The sequence below is a fragment of the Protopterus annectens genome, chromosome 15.part0, assembly GCF_019279795.1.
Source record: "Protopterus annectens isolate FY-2018-M chromosome 15.part0, PAN1.0, whole genome shotgun sequence".
Classification (NCBI taxonomy): Eukaryota; Metazoa; Chordata; order Ceratodontiformes; family Protopteridae; genus Protopterus; species Protopterus annectens.
The window spans coordinates 575,183,437-575,201,562 of NC_056749.1; the positions used below are offsets into that span (position 1 = coordinate 575,183,437).

An 18,126-nucleotide genomic window follows, 5' to 3' on the forward strand; every position below is an offset into this window, starting at 1 on the left:
CCCCTTTTTAAATACCAAAAAAGGTGGAGCATCCCCAAACCCTTTTCCTTTTTTCCCCAAAAATTATTTTATACAAATTACCCCAAAAAAACCCCTTAGCCGTACCTTCAAGGCCATGGAATGGGTCATCATGGACCTCATTAACAGGGACATTGGCAACCTCCAAACACTCAACCCCACATGGTTTGGCTCTGTCAAGGGGAGGTAATGTCTGTTGAATGTGGCTGACTTCTCGAAGACAGTCAACAAAGCCATGGACGAGGGGAAGCATGTGCATCCTGACTACCTTGACCTCTCCAAAGCTTTACACACTATTCCCCATTCAGGAATTGTACATAAACTCTCTCAACTAGGCATCAATCCATACGTTACCATATGTTATATCTCTATATACAGTGCATATAAAAAGTGTACATACCACTGTTTAAATGCCAGGTTTTTGTAATATAAAAAAATTAGACCACAGTAAATCATTTCAAAACTTTTCCCACCTTTTATATGGCCTATGTCCTTTACAATTCAATTGAAAAACAAACAAATCTGTGGAAAAAAATAAAAACTATACAATATGCTGGTTGCATAACTGCACACCGTCAAACTAATACTTTGTTGAAGCACCTTTTTGATTTCATTACAGCATTCAGTATTCTTGGGTAGGAGTCTATCAGCATGGCACATCTTGCCTTGGCAATATTTAAACACTGTTCCTCGCAAAAGCCCTCAAAATCATCTGTCAGATAGCGAGGCCATCTCCTGTGCACAGTCCTCTTCAGGTGAACCCACACATTTCTTTTTGGGTTTCGGTCTGGGGTCTGGCTGGACCATTCCAAACCTTTTATTTTCTTGTGATGAAGCCATTCTTTTGTTGATTTCAATGTATGTTTGGGGTCACTGTAGTCTTGAAAGTTGAAATGCCTCTTCTGGAGCAAGGTTATTGCTGTTCTTTAGTAGTCCCTTCACCGGGCATATTGATTGCTATTTTGAGACAGCCATCAAATAAACCAAATGTAATTGATCCAATCACCAATAATCAGGACAAGACAGTAGTGGCCCCTAAAGACTGTGTCTTTCATTGCAAGGATATTGCACTGAACTTCATGGTAGTGGCAGACACCAAGGAGAACCTTGCTGTGAACATGTTCCACTGTCCATCACCATAATCAGGATCCCGGGACATTGCACAGGTTTGGCAAGCATCTGTTTGCTACAGTAATATCTGTTCTCTGGTGACTGATTTTTCTGACTTGAGTAACATGTTCAGAGGAATGTGACTGCGGAGCAATCCACATCCGTCTATGGATTCTTACCTGTGGAGTTGACATCTGGCAACACACAGTTGGCCACCTGTCAGTCCTTGTCAAACTTACCAATACCCTTTTTCTCAAATGCATCTGATGGCACATGAATAGAAACAACCAGTGATAGAGTTGTCAAATGGCATGCCTGGATGTGTCTCTGTGGCTATGCAGTATACTTTTAAAACAACCTTTATCAATGTTCCCTAACATGTATCTGCCCTTTAATCATGTCAGGTAATCCTTGCTCTACCTTTTCTTACAACCAGGAATAACTGTCAAATTGACCACGTCCAAGTTTTGGCCTGTTCGAACCATAGAATGTATTGTAGGCCATCTGGATACAAAGTTATATTGAGATTGTCTACTGTAATCCATGATACTTGCACTTATGCCATAGGAAGTAGCAGTACTGTACTGTCGAAAGCTTCCAGTAAGGTTGATTTTCTGTCTGAGTTACTTAGTCTCTTTCACAGCCACTCTTCAGTTCAGTTTCCTGGAGTTGAGTGATTATGACTGAAAATACAATATTAGTCTGCTTTCTCTAGAAGACAGGAATGTTTCAATTACATACATGATACATGATTGTAAAAAATTATACAGTCATGAATTAGTCACCGTTACAACAGTGCATTACTATTGTCCATTGTTCCATTCTAAACAGCACTACTTTAGGATAAAGTCTACCTTCATGTATACTTGTGTACATCCATTTGCTCCAACCACATGTGACATAGGTGAGGTGAAATTGAACTTCTACATCTCTCTTTACTGTAATTGTGTCTTCATGTGCCCTGCACTTCACTGCAACTTGCATTAGTGTAAACTGAGACTATGAGCCTCTGCAATAAGGCACATTGCGTACTTTAAGGAATCACTTCTTACCGTGTAGGATGTCTGACCATCCATCAATGCATATCAGTTTCTCAGGCACACTACCAGCTCTCTTCACAAGAACCCATATGGTCATTATACATGAGTAGGCCATGGCACTGGTGGAGTACGTCAATCTTTCATAATCAAACAATGGTCTTCATCTTTGTCATGCTCACAAGTAACTGCATTCCCTAGTTCAAGTCATTATATCCATTACACCACCCAAGTGTACTACACTAATTACTACCTACAGGCTGACTATGGCCAATCATAGCTGCAGACATTCCAGAGTACCTTTAATTGCAGCTAAGAGGATTGTAATACATTCTCATTGTGCTGTGGGGATATATTTCCTGCCATGTCCAGCTGCTGGATGCAGTATAACTCTGACTAAAAATAATAATGTGTTTACAAATAATAGCTTCATTTCTTTCACCTGTCTGTCACATTGCTTCCCCTTTATTGTGTTTCATACATTGATTTAGGTCATAGTGCTTTGAGTGTCATACTTAACCTGACGCAGTAACAATTTGTTGTGATATTTTAAACATCAATTAGGATCTTCAGTGGAAAAGGATCACCCATGTCTGTCATATCAGTGCACACAGCTACAACACCAGTTACAAGGAAGCATGGGAAAAGGTCAGCTTTGACGGAGTCTGCAAGAAAACGTTTCAAGAAAGACCATGATGCAAAGCGTTCCCAAGCTCGCATTGCAATCACAGATCAATTTGATCGCTGAATGTCTGTTAAGGAATCGCTTCAGTTGTCATCCCATTCGGCTGTGGCTAAGATCCTGCTTGATATGTGAGTTTTAATAGGTTAACGTTTAATCTTTGGTCTATTGCCTACTTGTAATGATACACTCCTTTTGAATTTAATTTTGATATTGATTTTCTTTCAATTAATACCGATTACTTATCAGCTTTAAAATGGAGTCAATCTTTGAATTTTTGAATGCATCCCTATCCTGTCATCATTCAGCAAGGCTTAGCCCACTTAATATTCTTGCACAACACTCTAAAATATGCTGTAACACATTCTGATATGTTAATGGTGAATGATACTATTGATAGATAGTAATCAATAATGTCTTGCATTTCCATTGCATTGACTACTAACTGCACGTTGCCAATGCTCATGTGTTACTTCAGCAATGGACTGTCCTCTATTCCTGTATTGAAAATGCTTACATGTTAAGTGAAACAAAGTTTCACAAACACTTAAAAGTGATGGTATGCACTCCTAATCACTAGTTAACTGCATAACTTTACTCATGTTACAGGTATTATACAAATAGAGAAGTAAACAAAGCTGAATCAGTTTCTTTGCATGCACTGCTGCAGCATTCTACACCAAAAACCTCCAAAGAACAACCCTTACACGGGGGCCACAACATTTCATTGTCATCGTCTACACTTTCAGCAACAAGCATTGGGCGTGCCATCAGTGGGTAATGTCATGTGACATACTGCATCAGCATATCAAGAATAATTAGTAATCAATACTGAGCACTTAGCGAGTGACTTGTGCATTCTTGTCTTTCAGCAATTCTACAGGTCATGGGAATGGTCCTAACCAATTGCAAGTATCTTCCGAGGAGAAAATTGCAGACAGTGGCTGTCTTATGCCAAGTAGCCTGTCCATACAGAAAAATATGGTTTCTTCAATGACATGTATGACAGTTGTCCGGTTAGTAGAATCACTTTACCACACTACTTCACAAATGCCAATTACAACAATTAGGTTAATCAATAGGTTTCAGTTACCTATGTAACCTATCTTGTCTTTTCAACACTCAGGTCTTTGAATGTAGACTCAGAAAATTCCTGTACTGTTACTCATAGAGAATGCCACTCAACAAACTCTGCTGATGACTTTGACTGGTACTCTTTCAACCATTTACTCATTTCCCTGCTAGTATACTTAACTTCATCCATGCTAATATACTTGATTTCATGCAGTATTCTGCCTAATTTTTCTAATCTTTTTGTCTGTCTCTTTCTTACATATATCCATTGTTCCTCTGCCCTGTCATTCAATCATGGCTGAATCTCAGTCAACCAATACAATATAGTGATGCTGAAGAAGGCCTGGAGAATGACTATTTGGAAGTTCACACCACAGACCCAAGCAAACCATCTATGAATGGTCACCAAGCCACAGAAAGTTCAAATTACATTGATGATCACATTGCAGAATTGATTGCACAAGACAGTGTACTGTTGGTGTACCAGAAAAATCTTATGGAACTTGCACATCAATGCAATTTTTCAGTTTGTCGCATATGTGGGATGGAGCCACAGCAGTCCATTCAACGGTCTGGATCTTGCGTCACACTACTATGGGTAAATGTGCTAAATTGTGAATATCCTATAACACATTTATGTTATGAAATGCTGCCACAATCTAAACACACTACTGTTTCTCTTTCAGGTGTGCTCAAGGGGTCACACAGTATACAAGTGGTGCAGCCAGCCTCAAATAAAAAGCGGTTTAAATGCTGGAGATTTAATGCTTGCTGCTGCGACTACTCTGACAGGCAACAATTATGCTAAGATTTCCTTGTTAGCAAGGTGTCTGAGTCTACCTTTTATATCCCGTTCTGCTTTTTTCAGGTACCAGCGCCTATACATCGTCCCGGTAATCACTAACTACTGGCAGGGTATGGTCAGCAGAATGCTCTCTGCACGTCAAAATGCAGCCATTACACTCATGGGTATTGATGCGTCATCTAGAAAAATTCTTTGTTTTTTGAACACTAGATCCAAAGCTCTTCAAGTATTACCACATCTTCTTCTCTACATGCAGGTGATGCACGGATGGATAGTCCAGGGCATTCGGCACAGTATTGTACATACACTCTAATGGATCTGAACACCAAGGAAGTACTTTTGATGACTGTAGTTGACAAGCGTGAAACAGAGCTGTGCTCCTCAAAAATGGAGAAAGTTGCATTTGAGCGATGCATGAACAAGTTCATAGAGGCTAATGTCACTGTGGATGAGGTGGTCACGGATGCACATCCTCAAATTGCGAAACTCATGTAAGTATCTGCACTTTCAACCCAATGGTTCCAGTATGATTAATAGAGCATTTCCATTGCTTGGTATTGAAAAAACAAATACCTACATATCGAACAGACCTTGATCCGACTAGTTCAATGGTACCTTGCTATCAGTAACCTCCAGTGAGATAAAGTGCCATTAAACCATGTAATAATTGTGTAAACCCATCCATGGGATACATCATTTACGAGCTTCATTTATCTCTTGGTAGTACAGGCATCGTTTCTGAATTAAATGTTTTGGTTATTATACAGAATTCCAAGCTGTGCGTGAATCATGACATGGATGACATGTGCTTTATGTGGATGCAGAATTGCTGAACAGCTGCATTCTGTCCCACTTTGCTTGCAATAATAAAGTCATTCTGTGCATTACAGGTACTTTGTCCCTTTACATTAATTATGCTTCAAAAATGTAACACCGTATACCATTTAAAAAGGGTTCAGCAACAGGTTCACATGTCTTCTGCACATTGTTGCTCTTACACATGATCATTTGTTTATGTAACACAATAACTGCAAACAAGTGAAACTTGCATAGGTAAAAGTATGTTGTATCGGATCGTATGTAAACAAGCTACATTCATTGACACTGTACCACTGTTACAGTAACCTCATACTTGTTATTTACAACCCATTATAGGCACACGCTATTCCACAGTTTATCATTCTTTTGACATCTGGCATGCTGCTAAAAATCTATCGCGAAGAATTAATAAGGTAACTATGTATAACAGTGTGTTAAGACAATAATGTGCATCTTTTATTTGTTATACATAACAGTGACATTTCCATTTCAGTACTCACGTACATCCATGTTACACTATCTTCCATAGGCTGGTCAGAAAAAAAGATGCAGAGTGCTGTGGAAATGGTGTAAAGACATCACAAATCATTTCTGGTATTGCTGCCAGCATTACAGCACAGCGGAAGAGTTTATGGTAAACTAGTGGTATTACCACCCTTATATGTTGGTTTGCATATGCTCTGATGCCACCTGATGACCTTAGTCATCTATTCTTCTCTATTTACAGATGCAGTGGGGGGGGGTGTCTTGCACCACGTGATTAAAGAACATAAGTGGCACGTTCATGGTGCTGATCAGGACTGTTTGGTTCATTGTAATCATGAGACACTAGGGAAAGATCGTACAACTCCATGGATAGAGCCGGGCAGCAAAGCATATGAGGCTTTGGAGAAAGTTATTACAGACCCAAAATTCCTTCAAAAGATACATCACTTCCTGCATTACAGGTAAAGTAGAGTTATTTCTGCATATTACTTTTGATTGGAGCCAACCAGTATACAGTGTGACTCAATTTTTATTTCAAAATTTTTTTTTTCATTTATTTGTTGTGGTTTTTTATTTTTTTTGGGGCCTGTTACCAACCAACCTCCTCAGGACCACGGCAGACGTGGAACAGTTCCATCAGCACATTTTAATGTATGCCTCCAAACGATACTCATATCCTGTCTATTGCGCATGCAATTATCTAGCAGCCATTGACCATAACATCCATCTTAATCGCACCTACCTCAAGACCAAGCAAGGCAAACAAGTGTAAGTGCACATCTTCATCAACATGACTCAGTACCAAAACTACTCTATTGTATGCTGAATATTTCCAAATGCTGCTATGGCTACTGTCACTTTGCATTCACAAAGACCTTTTATCTACCTAAGCTCGGTAAATGCTGCATATGAAATACTACTAAGCGCTTTCACCCCTCAGTTTGAAGGCACAGCTTTTAAGGATAGAAATGTTACATTATTACCTGTTTTTCACTTTATGTACTTAGCTATCTACTTTGATCAATTATATTCTTTATTTTAAGGTACCATCATAAGTTCAACAGAAACAACTGCCGATGGACAATCGTACGGAGGAAAGTTAGAAAAGAATATGGTTAATTTCACATCTTTAAGAAAAATATTATTCTTAAATGACTGCAGTCAGTCAACCAGTACTGTTAACACACCAGTTATACTAGCTGCAGAGGATCCCCGTCAGATTCAATCAACAATTGCACCAGTACCTCTACCATCAACTAGCCTTTTAGTCATGAAGCATGCATCGCGATTTCCCTGTGCAACACAGGGTTTCCAGGGACCTCACTCAGATGTGTAGATTCAGTCTATATAGCATACAAAACCAAACATTGTTCAAAACCATGCACTTAGTGAGTTACTAATCTGCCTTATTACCTCTTTTCTTTCATTTTTTTTTACAGCTAAACTTACATCTTTGTATTACTGAAATGCTGAACTGGTATTGGTATTGAGAGGTCTGTTCAACAATAACTCTGTGAAGGTTGCACAGAATCTGGCACTGTGACCAAAAATGTAAAAGAGGTATTGACTGTCAAAGGCCATTGCATACCTCACAGTATGTATGATACTACACAAACATATTTCAGTACTTCTTCTCATGGCCAATGCTGATCCATGTGAAATCTAGAGTTGTTCCAAGGTTAGTTATGCCAAATGTCTTCTGTAGTCAAGTATTTGGAAAAGGTCTCTGTTAATTGTTCAAGCAGTTACAGTATGTCATTCAGTGACAAGAGTCTCTGCAGACAAAACAGACTCTTTCAATCACTCAATTACCTTTCCTGATTTCTCAGCAACCACCAATATAATTGTGATTGTGCCAATTGTGCTTTCGTACTGTATTCACATTTATTTGAACTGTCCAAGTGGTAACCTGTTCATTGCCTTCACATTGACACTGACTGTATCACACTGCCCATAAGAACAGTTTCTACACTATTACCATCCACCAGTCCACCAACACACCCATTGGCAGAACATTTAAGGCTGTCATTAGCTTAAACAGCTTCTAAGGGACAGTTTCCAATCTAATCATATGACCATCTGTCATGTTTCTCTTCCACCACTCAAGCTTCTGAACATCTATTAAGACTGCAGCCTGCCACATCCCTTGGCTCTCTAATCAACTTGGACAAATGTCACATCATTCTATGCCATACTTGAGTCCAGTGCAAAGCTGGTACTGGTTTTGTAATTAGAATTAACACTGGTATGAGGAGTAATGATTCATACAACTTCTAGAGCATCTGGCATTGTCACACAGCAGCGACTCATTGCACCTAAGCTGTCCAATTACTGTGAGACACAGATGACTTCTGCATGGACTACTTTGCATTTCCACTAGCGAGCAGCACCTTCCCATGTAGATGCTTCCCCACATACACATAGCAAAAGTTGACATAGTACTGAAACTGCAACTGTATGTAAGAAAGTAATACCAACTTATTTTTTCACACTGAACTACACAGTACTCATTATTCATTGTCTTGTGGTGTATACTTCCAGGTCTCTGCTGTATGTTGATGGAACTAATGGTACTATTAAAGCTTCGGTTGATACATGGATGGGAAAGGCCATTTGACTGCATACTTACGTGGGGGGCTCAACTGGAAAACTAACACAACTGGAATAATACTGAGATAATCTATAATCACCATATATTAATAATTTTCCAGCTCTTGCATGTCCCTGATATCATCCATGTCTTTTGTAGTATGTTTCCTATATCAGCATACAATAACAGGTAGACAGATAGTAACATACACTTACAATAATGGTAATTATTCCATAAGGTGGCTTGCATGCTTCATCATGTTCTAATGTTAGTTCAATCAGCACATTGTGTCAAGAGTAGGACTGAGTAAAATTTCTTCTGCAGTACCTGTAGATTTACTACTACAACATGTCAGAGACATAATTATCAGTACTTACTACATAAAGTGTTTATATATGTTTATGTGATGACTTTGCCTCATTGAAATAATTGTGCAAACTTTCTAAACATACGTGTAACATGCAAAGTAACAATGCCATTGCCCTTACAGGTCAAATTGCTATTGCTAGTGGATCCACTATGAAAATATCACAGTTTCCATCTGCTGCCGGCACATCAGTAGATCATCAACACGACTCACAACTGGTGCAACGAAGAGCACATTCAACTAGAGGGGGTGTCAATGTAAGCAACAGAAGAAGAAGAATACCAGCAAACAGCATTGGACACTTAAAGGTACTACTGCTACCTGACTTTATATATGATCAATGCACATGACCTCCCCTTTTAATTATTATTTCTTTGACACATGACAGACTAATATACTTAGCATAGAAACATGTCCTACTGCTTAGTAAGCAAGTATAGCACTGTGCTAAACTTATTAACTAACTTACATCTATATGTATTCGACTGACAGCTTTACTCAACCACTATGTAACAGTGTCCAATTTGTATCTCCTCGTGGGTTAATTGCAATGTTTTTTTTTATGATTAGGATCAAATTGAAGCACTTTCTAGACAGGAGCTTCAAGGTTTATGTGTCAGAATAGCTGAAAGGAAACCAGCTCTTATCAGTGAACTTCTGCGGGCCAGTTCAAATGCCTGTAGCCAACAATCTACAAGACCGTCAAGCCACAGTGTTCCTGAATGGTGTGTTTGCACCAACTGTCGAGTAATGCCTACTGAAGTGGAGAGTGTTTGCTGCAGTTATGAATTACAAGACTGCATATCAGTTCTGCAGGTAAGTAACTAAGATACAGTGTTAATTATAGTGCCTAGTATATCGATTTACCGCTAAACAGGATACCTTTTTAATGAAATGTATGGAATTAGGTGAGGTTTTGTCAGCACTGTGCATATGTTGGCATCCTTGTTGATTTTCATTTTCAGTTAAGTCTACTAATGATACATATGTGCATTACTAAATCAGTCCACCACTCTACAATTAAATGTGTTCAATACTCCAGTAATTCACATAGATTGCATATTTCGTGCAATTGCATTGAAATTTCTGTGGGCAGACTTGACAGTACTTCACAAGGTTTTTGTATCTCATCCCTTTGTTGTAATGCATTGCATCAATTATGTTTAATAAGCCACCAGTCAAAGCTTCACCTGTGAGTGAGATTTAGTCCATTGCATCAGCATAGGTGGCACTGCATCTAACAACACAGGAAACAGACGGTTAACAGACAGGATGAGAATATGAAGGCTCCGTGCACCAATCAGCTTATGTATACCAGTGTCTATTCATGAGTAAGCTGATTTAACTGATTCAAATAAAAGCTAAATGTAACTGACAGTATGTTTTTGCCTTGGATGTGTCAATTACATACTGCTGCATAACTACATAATCATCACATTCAGACTTTACGTGAGTAAACTAACCAAAAATTTATGGATGATTGGTCCATCACTTATGTTTTACAAGGCACACCTGAACTTAATGAAGTCATGCATGGTCATTATTCAGAATGGCCTGGGTATATGTCATTGTACTGTACTGCTCACAAGTACATTACATCTTATGGACATGGCTTTATTTTATTGACATGTGTCCAAATGTCATGCCTTCCATGTGATGAGTCATTTCATGCCATTTTTTCGTTGTGTTTATCCAGAATAACTCGTAATTAACTGTTACTTGTTATCCACAGGAAATGCTGGAATGTATTCTACCCAGAAGTGTTCTTCAAGTTGCGCATGCCTATCGTAGTGCTGTATTTGGTCTACCACAGGAAGCAGATGAGAATAAGCGCAACCATCACACTGCATACCAGCAGTTCACAGTGTGGAGGTATGGCAGGCTTGGAAGTAGAGTAAGAAGACCCATCCCAAGCTGCTGTATATGGTGCATCAGGGATAAGTATCCTGATCCTCAGGGGACCTACACTGGATTCCGGCCATCAAGATTCGATGATTTATAAATGTGAATTCATGTCTGCTTACTTAATTAATTTATATGTCAGTGAAAACTGAACTTTAAACGATACCCTGAATATCTATCAAAATTTTCTTTTTATGCTCTTTTTCAGCCCTGTGTAATCCATGTCAGTGGTTCAGTCTTCATCCATGTATAACCTTGATTTCCAGACTATAATAAAAGTACATAAAAAAATTAACATTCTTATTTGAGTGTATCTAAAATAATGATGCTTTTGAATCTGTGACTTAATAATAGCACTGTAGTACACACCCGGACACACACACGCATTTGAACGTTGTGTGTATGTCTGTGTGTGTATGCAATTATGTCTGTGTATGTATGTATGTTTGTGTGTATATGCAATTATTTTTGTGTGTAATTATTTTATATATATATATATATATATATATATATATATATATATATATATATACACACACACACATATGTCTGTGTATGTGTACATATATTATGAGATACTTTGATACATGTATAAGTAGACAGATATAGAAAAACTTTTGATTCACATACTAATATTCAGTTTTTAGCTGTAGAACAAACAATCGAATGTAAGGAGGTAATACTGGTTTCAGTGAACCATACTAACAGCAGTACATAGAAAAAAACACATGTAGATTACTGATGTTTAGGAAAGAGGTGAACATGACATTGCAACTTTTTTGAATGCACTTCGATATTATGACACTTAATTTGTGGAAATAATCCTGTCTCAAACCAGTTTAGAATGCCATTACATCAGCTACAGACCATGCAAAATAAGACTAATGGATATTGGAAAAGCTTAAATGTCGATTGAATGTCCAGAAACCAAAAAGTAATTGTTCACAGGTATAATAAGGATGAGACTATAAGAGTCAGGGTGGAATAAAGGTAGTAATAATTTCTGTGGATTTAACACTGAGGGTGAGTAAAGGTTGTTGGTCAAGGTATGGAAATACCTACTTATACAAAATTTGAAAATCTTGCATTTATAGGTTCATAGGTAGGTACTAGCCTATTGGCCCTAGGGCGTATATAAGCCTAGCCAAAAAGGTACCATGTATTTCGCCACACAAGAAAATTATTTTCCTGTAACACTGTCGAGCAGAGCCACAGAAGTGATCCCGGGGTGAACTTCATAATTCCCATCATCAAGATTTTTCTTGAAGAGTGCTACTGAGGAGCTTTGTTTCATATACATAGGTAGTTTGTACCAGAGTATGGCAAGTCCCTGGCACAGGAACCTATCCCTCCAGCATGTTTTGTTTATTGTGATGACAAGGTTTAGATCCCTAGAGTATGCAGCTATGAGGGATTGGGATTTCTGGAAGTGGAGCATGTCCAACAGCTCTGGGTTTCACCTAGCTTTGTATGTTCGGCAGAGATTGCCTCTGAGTAGGCGATATGAGATGGATTAACGCTGGAGTTTTTTAAGACTGTCTATGTAGGGCATCTGTTTGAGGCTGGTAATCCTATTTGTGATATAATTCTGTGACCTCTACAGTTGTTGTAGATGTCTTGTGAGGTACGTAACAAAAGGGGCGTTTTACTCGATAATGGGTCTTAATGAGTGATAAGTACAGGGGAACAATGACCTATTTTTTCCTGGATGAGAAACCTTTAGTGATCAGGTGTGCCACTTAGAAGGATCTCATGACTACTGTGGCAATGTGAGTATCAAAGGAAAGACTACTGTCCACCTGTGTTCCAAGGTCTCTTATCACACTTTTGGTGTTAAGTAGACTACGGCCTATGTGGTAGTTCATGGGTACAGACTTTTTACCAAAGGGGATGACAATGCACTTTTTGACACTGAGCTTGAGGCCATGCCTTTGACACCAGGCATCGGTCTGAGTGAGGCCATATAGTAGGATATGCACATTGTTAGGAGTTTCAATTATGGATCCTAGTTTGCAGTCATCTGCGAACTTCGTTACCCAAAGACATTCTATCTTAGCCTGTACTTTGGAGAAGAAGAGACCAACCAGGAGAGGATCCAGGACTGAACCCTGTGTTACTCCACTTGTCTCTGGTCTGAAGTCGAATTTGGAGTCTGCTACTTTCACAGTCTGGGTTCTGTTAGTGAGCCAGTTGGCAATCCATTTTGTGACATCGGGATTTATACCTAGTTTAGTGAGTTTATCTATAATTCCAGACTGGGGGATGGTGTTGAAAGCCTTGGCGAGAGCTAGATAGGCTGTGTGAACCACCTTACCCTTGTCTACGGCTTAGGTATCTGCTTCAAATAAGTCTATCAGGTTTAGAAGACATGATATGCCTTTTACCAACCCAAACTGGATGTGCTCCTGAGTTTGGAGATTACCAATGACTTTGTTTATAAGTTCCATGATGACACATTCCATGGCCTTGCAGACCAGGCTCATCAGACTAATGGGGCAGTTGTTCCTTAGGTCCATGGTGGCTCACCCTTTGTGGAGTGGCATAGCCGTCGCTGTGTGCCATGCAGTGGACACAAAGCCTAAGGTGAGTCTATGATTGAACATGGAGCTTAGGTGGGGTGCCAGTTTGTTCTGTAGTTCTTGTAGAACGCAGCATGGGATGTTGTCAGGTCCCGCGGATGCTGTGTTCTTGGCTTTGGACAGTGTGGTTTTGTACCTATGCAGTCATGCTTACAGGAAATTTGCATTCTTTGGGTATAGAGATGTTCCCTTTAGGGGTGAGAGGGGTGTAAAGTTAGCACTGAACCTATCTGCAAGGATGTTTGCAATATCAGTTTGTTCTGTACATTTACAGACATTGTGCTGTAACTCAGAGCAGATATGAGTGTTGCCATTGAGATTCGTGACATAGCTGTAGAATGCTTTGTGGTTGTCTTTAGAATCAGTGGCAATTTTGTTTTCATAACTAGCTGTTGAGGATTTTATGAGGGATCTCACTTTCTAACTGAGGCTGACCAGGGAGTTCCTCCAATGAGATAATTTTACTCTTTTTTGCAACAGTATCTTTCTGTTGTAGAGTTTATGGCAGGGGACCACCGTATTGGCTTCCTTTTTTGGAGGATAGCATCTTGGTTCTGTTAGTGATGAGCACAATCCATGCACTCGTGTAACTGCTTATAAAGTGCATTTGTGTATCATTCAGCAGTCGTACCTCTATTGTCAGTCTGCATGTGTGTCGTGCAGTTTGCCACTTCTGTCTTAGGTTCATAGGTTCATGTAGATTCGCCATATCTAGGCTATCTCAGTCCCTGTGGACATTTATAGCTTAGCTCTGGAGTGTGGTTTGGCTTTCTACCACCCATTTTAAATTAATATTGATATGCCCTTTTTCGATGTTAGTATACCTGTGCCTCTGTCTAACAGTGCACACAGAAGTGATAACCAGGCAAAACCGGGACGATCTCCCATCCACTCATGAAGATTCCTCTTGAAGAGAGTCAAAGAGGGACTCTACTGCCTAACCTGGACTTGCACTTTTATTACTACATAGAGAAGGAGCCTCTGGGTTATGAATCTCTGTCCCTCAAAGTATGTCATATATTTCTTTCAGTGCTGAAGGTTCAAGTATCGCATGGCGTGTGGCAGCTCGGCTGTGGTAGAGTTTGGATTTTATGAGGTGCAGCGTGTATCATTACGTTCAGGTTGGACATGGCGTTTACCATCGAGGGACAGATCACCTCTGAGCAGGCGTGTATGCCACTGAGTAGAGCTGGATGTTTGCTTAACCGGGCAGCATATGGCATCTGTTTGAGCCCTCTTTGATCCTCTTGATGAGGTAATCACTTTTTGTGGTCTTTCCAGTTGCTGCAGGTGTCTGTTAAGGTACATCCCAAAAGGGGCATTGTACTGATTGCCATGGGCACTGTATGATGGATGACTAAAAGAGGCACAGCTGACCCTCCCCTGATCTAGATGTGAATCCCTTCATGATTAGGTGGGCTATATAGTAATGTTTTTATAAATCCTCACTTCCCTTTGTAGCAATTGGTTGTCCACAGGAGAGATTGCTATCAACTTGGGTCCCCAGGTCCAAAATTACTACTTCCGATTGCCCAATGGGATTACCACCTATGTGTGGTAATTTGTAGCTGGCACTTTGCTGATTTTGGACAAAGGGATGACTATACACTTTTATGCGTTTAACTACAGGCCATGGCTCTGGCACCAGTTGTCTCTGTTTCTGTGAGGCCCTTGAGTGAGATGCTTGTGTCAGCTGGAGAGTCGATTATGGTGCCCAGTTTGCCATTGTCTGAACTTGGTCAGCCACAGTCCTTCCATGTTGTATTGTACCTCCCGAGATATATATATACTGAACAAGAGATGTCCCAGGACTGGAGCCTTGTGGGATGCTACTTGTAACTGGTTTGGAGGTCTGACATGGTTTCCCCAGCAATTCTAACCATAACAGGTTCTGTCCCTTCAGCCAGTTTTGCAACCCATCTTAGTGACACTGGGGTTTATATTTAAGCTGGTGAGGTTGCCTCCTATATACGCGAGTGGGATATTGTATCAAAGGCTTTTGTGAGGTCCAAGCAGGCTGTGTGTACCCACCTTCCCTCACCAATGGCCTTGGCCCGACTGTTTCCAAAGAAATCAGAAGCCGGTTTAGAGAGGCAGGATCTGCCCTTAACAAAGCCGTAACTGGGTAGCATCCAGTAAGTCTTTATGGCCCTCCATATCTTCATTGTATGAGGTCCATGATTATCCCTTTCCATATCTTTGCAGACCAAGCTTAGTGCATGCTTGTGGGGCCATAGTTTCCTGGATCTATTGGGAGGCATGCAGCACAACTCTTGTAGAGAGAGGGATCGACTGTTGCTGTACCTACTCTTTGGGTACATATCCTGTAGTAAGGCTGAAATTGAACAGTAGATGTTATGTTTGGGTTTAGCTCTTTCTTTGAGCTCATGTGGGCCGCAGCCCGGGACACCGTCTGGGTCCCATTGATGCTGTGTTTTTGCTTGGGAGAGGGCTGCTTACCAGAGCATGTCAGATGTAAGGGGACAGCACTCCCCAAGGCTTGGGATAGATATTTGCCCGCTTTGGTGGAGTGGGGGAGAAGTTTGGCGCTGAACTCTGTCAGCTAGGATGCGTTGGTACACCTGTGGGTTCAGTGTATTTTAGTCATTTTTGACTAAATATGAGCATATCTGGGAATTCCCACCCAGGTTCCTAACACACATAACTTCAAAGAAAAGTGCTTGTGATTATCCTCAGTGTCCTGTACAATTTTTTCTCTAGAAGCTGGCCTTGTGACTCAGTTTTATGACTGCCCCTATTTTGGGTAATAATGATCAGAGATGCTTTCCTTCCTTTTTTGTGATTTTGCTTCCTATCATGTAGTAGCCTCCTCCTTCTATTATATAGTTGTTGTTTATGGCTGGGGTCCACCGGACCGCCATCGTCTGCCTATTTATTTGGCGGATTTAGATCTTGGTTTTATTTGGGATTACATGATCCATGCATTCCTGAAGATGTTCATAGAATGCGCTTTATAAAGGATTCTGGGCGGGTCTGGGCCGTAATTTCCCACAGGCCCAGGGCCTTTTGAAGGATTCACCACCTCTGTTATGTGAGGAGTGTGAAATTTGCTTTAGAGAACTTTTTCACTACCAGTTTCCATAGGCAGGGGTGGATTCGGGCTGTGAATATCCAGTGAGATTAGTTTATGGTTTGAGCACCTGTGCGAGGGAGTTACACTTCCGGGTATGAAGCATAGAGTACCGTATGTTGGTAATGATCAGATACATTATCATTTTCCCCTCTTGTGGTGAAAAGTGTGGGTAAGAAGTTTTTCCATACCCATTTGAGTTTTATAAATTTTAGTAACCTTTACCTTAGAGCTAGGAATTATTTGGAGCTAGAGTAATGCTCCCAGGTCTATATTTTTCTGGGTAGTTGAATTCGCTTAATATAATGGTGTTTGGAGAGACCTTCATATTTTCCAGTGTTCTCAGGAAGGCCGAGTGTTGTCCCTGGGTTTGGGAGGGGGGTCTGTTGCAGGCTATAAACTGTAAGTCAGTTTTACCTACTGTTAGTTGCACATGGACAGCCGGTCATGCTTCATGCCATGCCACCAACCTAGAGATGTGTGGGTATCTTTGACGAATATTGATACTACCCCTCCTTTTGTGGTTCTGTCCAAGTTTGGGGGTCTAAATACATGCTATGATGTATAAATCAAATGTATAAATTGGATGTATAAATTTTCTCCAAAAATAATGGAGAAATGCATCCACAAACAGTTACTAAATCACCTCCTATCTAATAATCTCCTCGCTAACTGCTAACATGGCTTCAAATCCTGCACTGCTTACCATAGCACCACCACGCCTTATTATCACTTTATTGACTCATTAATATTAACCGGAATAGCAATCTTCTTTCATCAGCATTCTTTTGTGGAGACTTGTCCAAAGCCTTTTGATATGGTGAAATAATACCAACTCCTCCTACATATCATGCTTAAAAATCAGCTCTCTCTCGATAATCTTGCAACTTTAAGCTGGTTCACTTCCTATCTTCAAAACCAAGGAAACAAGCTGTTTTATGGAACAAACAATCTTTCTGAACTTCTCCCCACTCACTCTTTAAGAGTGTCCCTCAGGAGCTCCATCTTAGGTCCTTCTTTATTTTCCATCTGTATTAATGACTTGCATCTTGCCACCCCCCTAACTACTTGTATTTCAGTATGCTGATGACACCACCCATCATTTGCTCTGCCACAAACCAAGCTGACCTTCACTTCCTTACCCAAAAAGACCATTCACTACTATTGAGCAATGGTTCTCCAAATCCACTGCTTCTCTTAAACCCTAAGAAAACTAAACTTCTCCTCTTCTTACCCACACACACCTGTCTCCCCCTATTAATTTCACAATTACTTTAACAATGGCACCCTTTGCATCTTCCTGAGCAAACAACCAAACTATTGGGTATTACTATTGTGAACCTACTAAAATTTGATTTTCACATTAACTACATCATAATAGCAACTAATAGAAAAGTTAGGCTCTCTCTCTACAGAATCAGAACTTTCCTAACACCTGAAGCAAGAACTACCACAGCAAGAACACATCTTATCTCTACTTACTATATATGCTTCCCCATTTATACTAATCTATCTTAAGCATAACATTAATAAGCTTACAACAATACCTACAACAACATTTGCCAG

General features: G+C 40.0%; 1 long non-coding RNA gene across 1 annotated transcript; it reads left to right on the forward strand.

The window, feature by feature from the left end:
• Nucleotides 1-7,307: 7,307 nt before the first annotated feature.
• LOC122789620 lies at nucleotides 7,308-9,766 on the forward strand. The gene is made up of 3 exons (XR_006362844.1): nucleotides 7,308-7,419; nucleotides 9,112-9,296; nucleotides 9,559-9,766. It is a non-coding gene; the product is annotated as an uncharacterized LOC122789620 (long non-coding RNA).
• The last annotated feature ends 8,360 nt before the right edge of the window (nucleotides 9,767-18,126 follow it).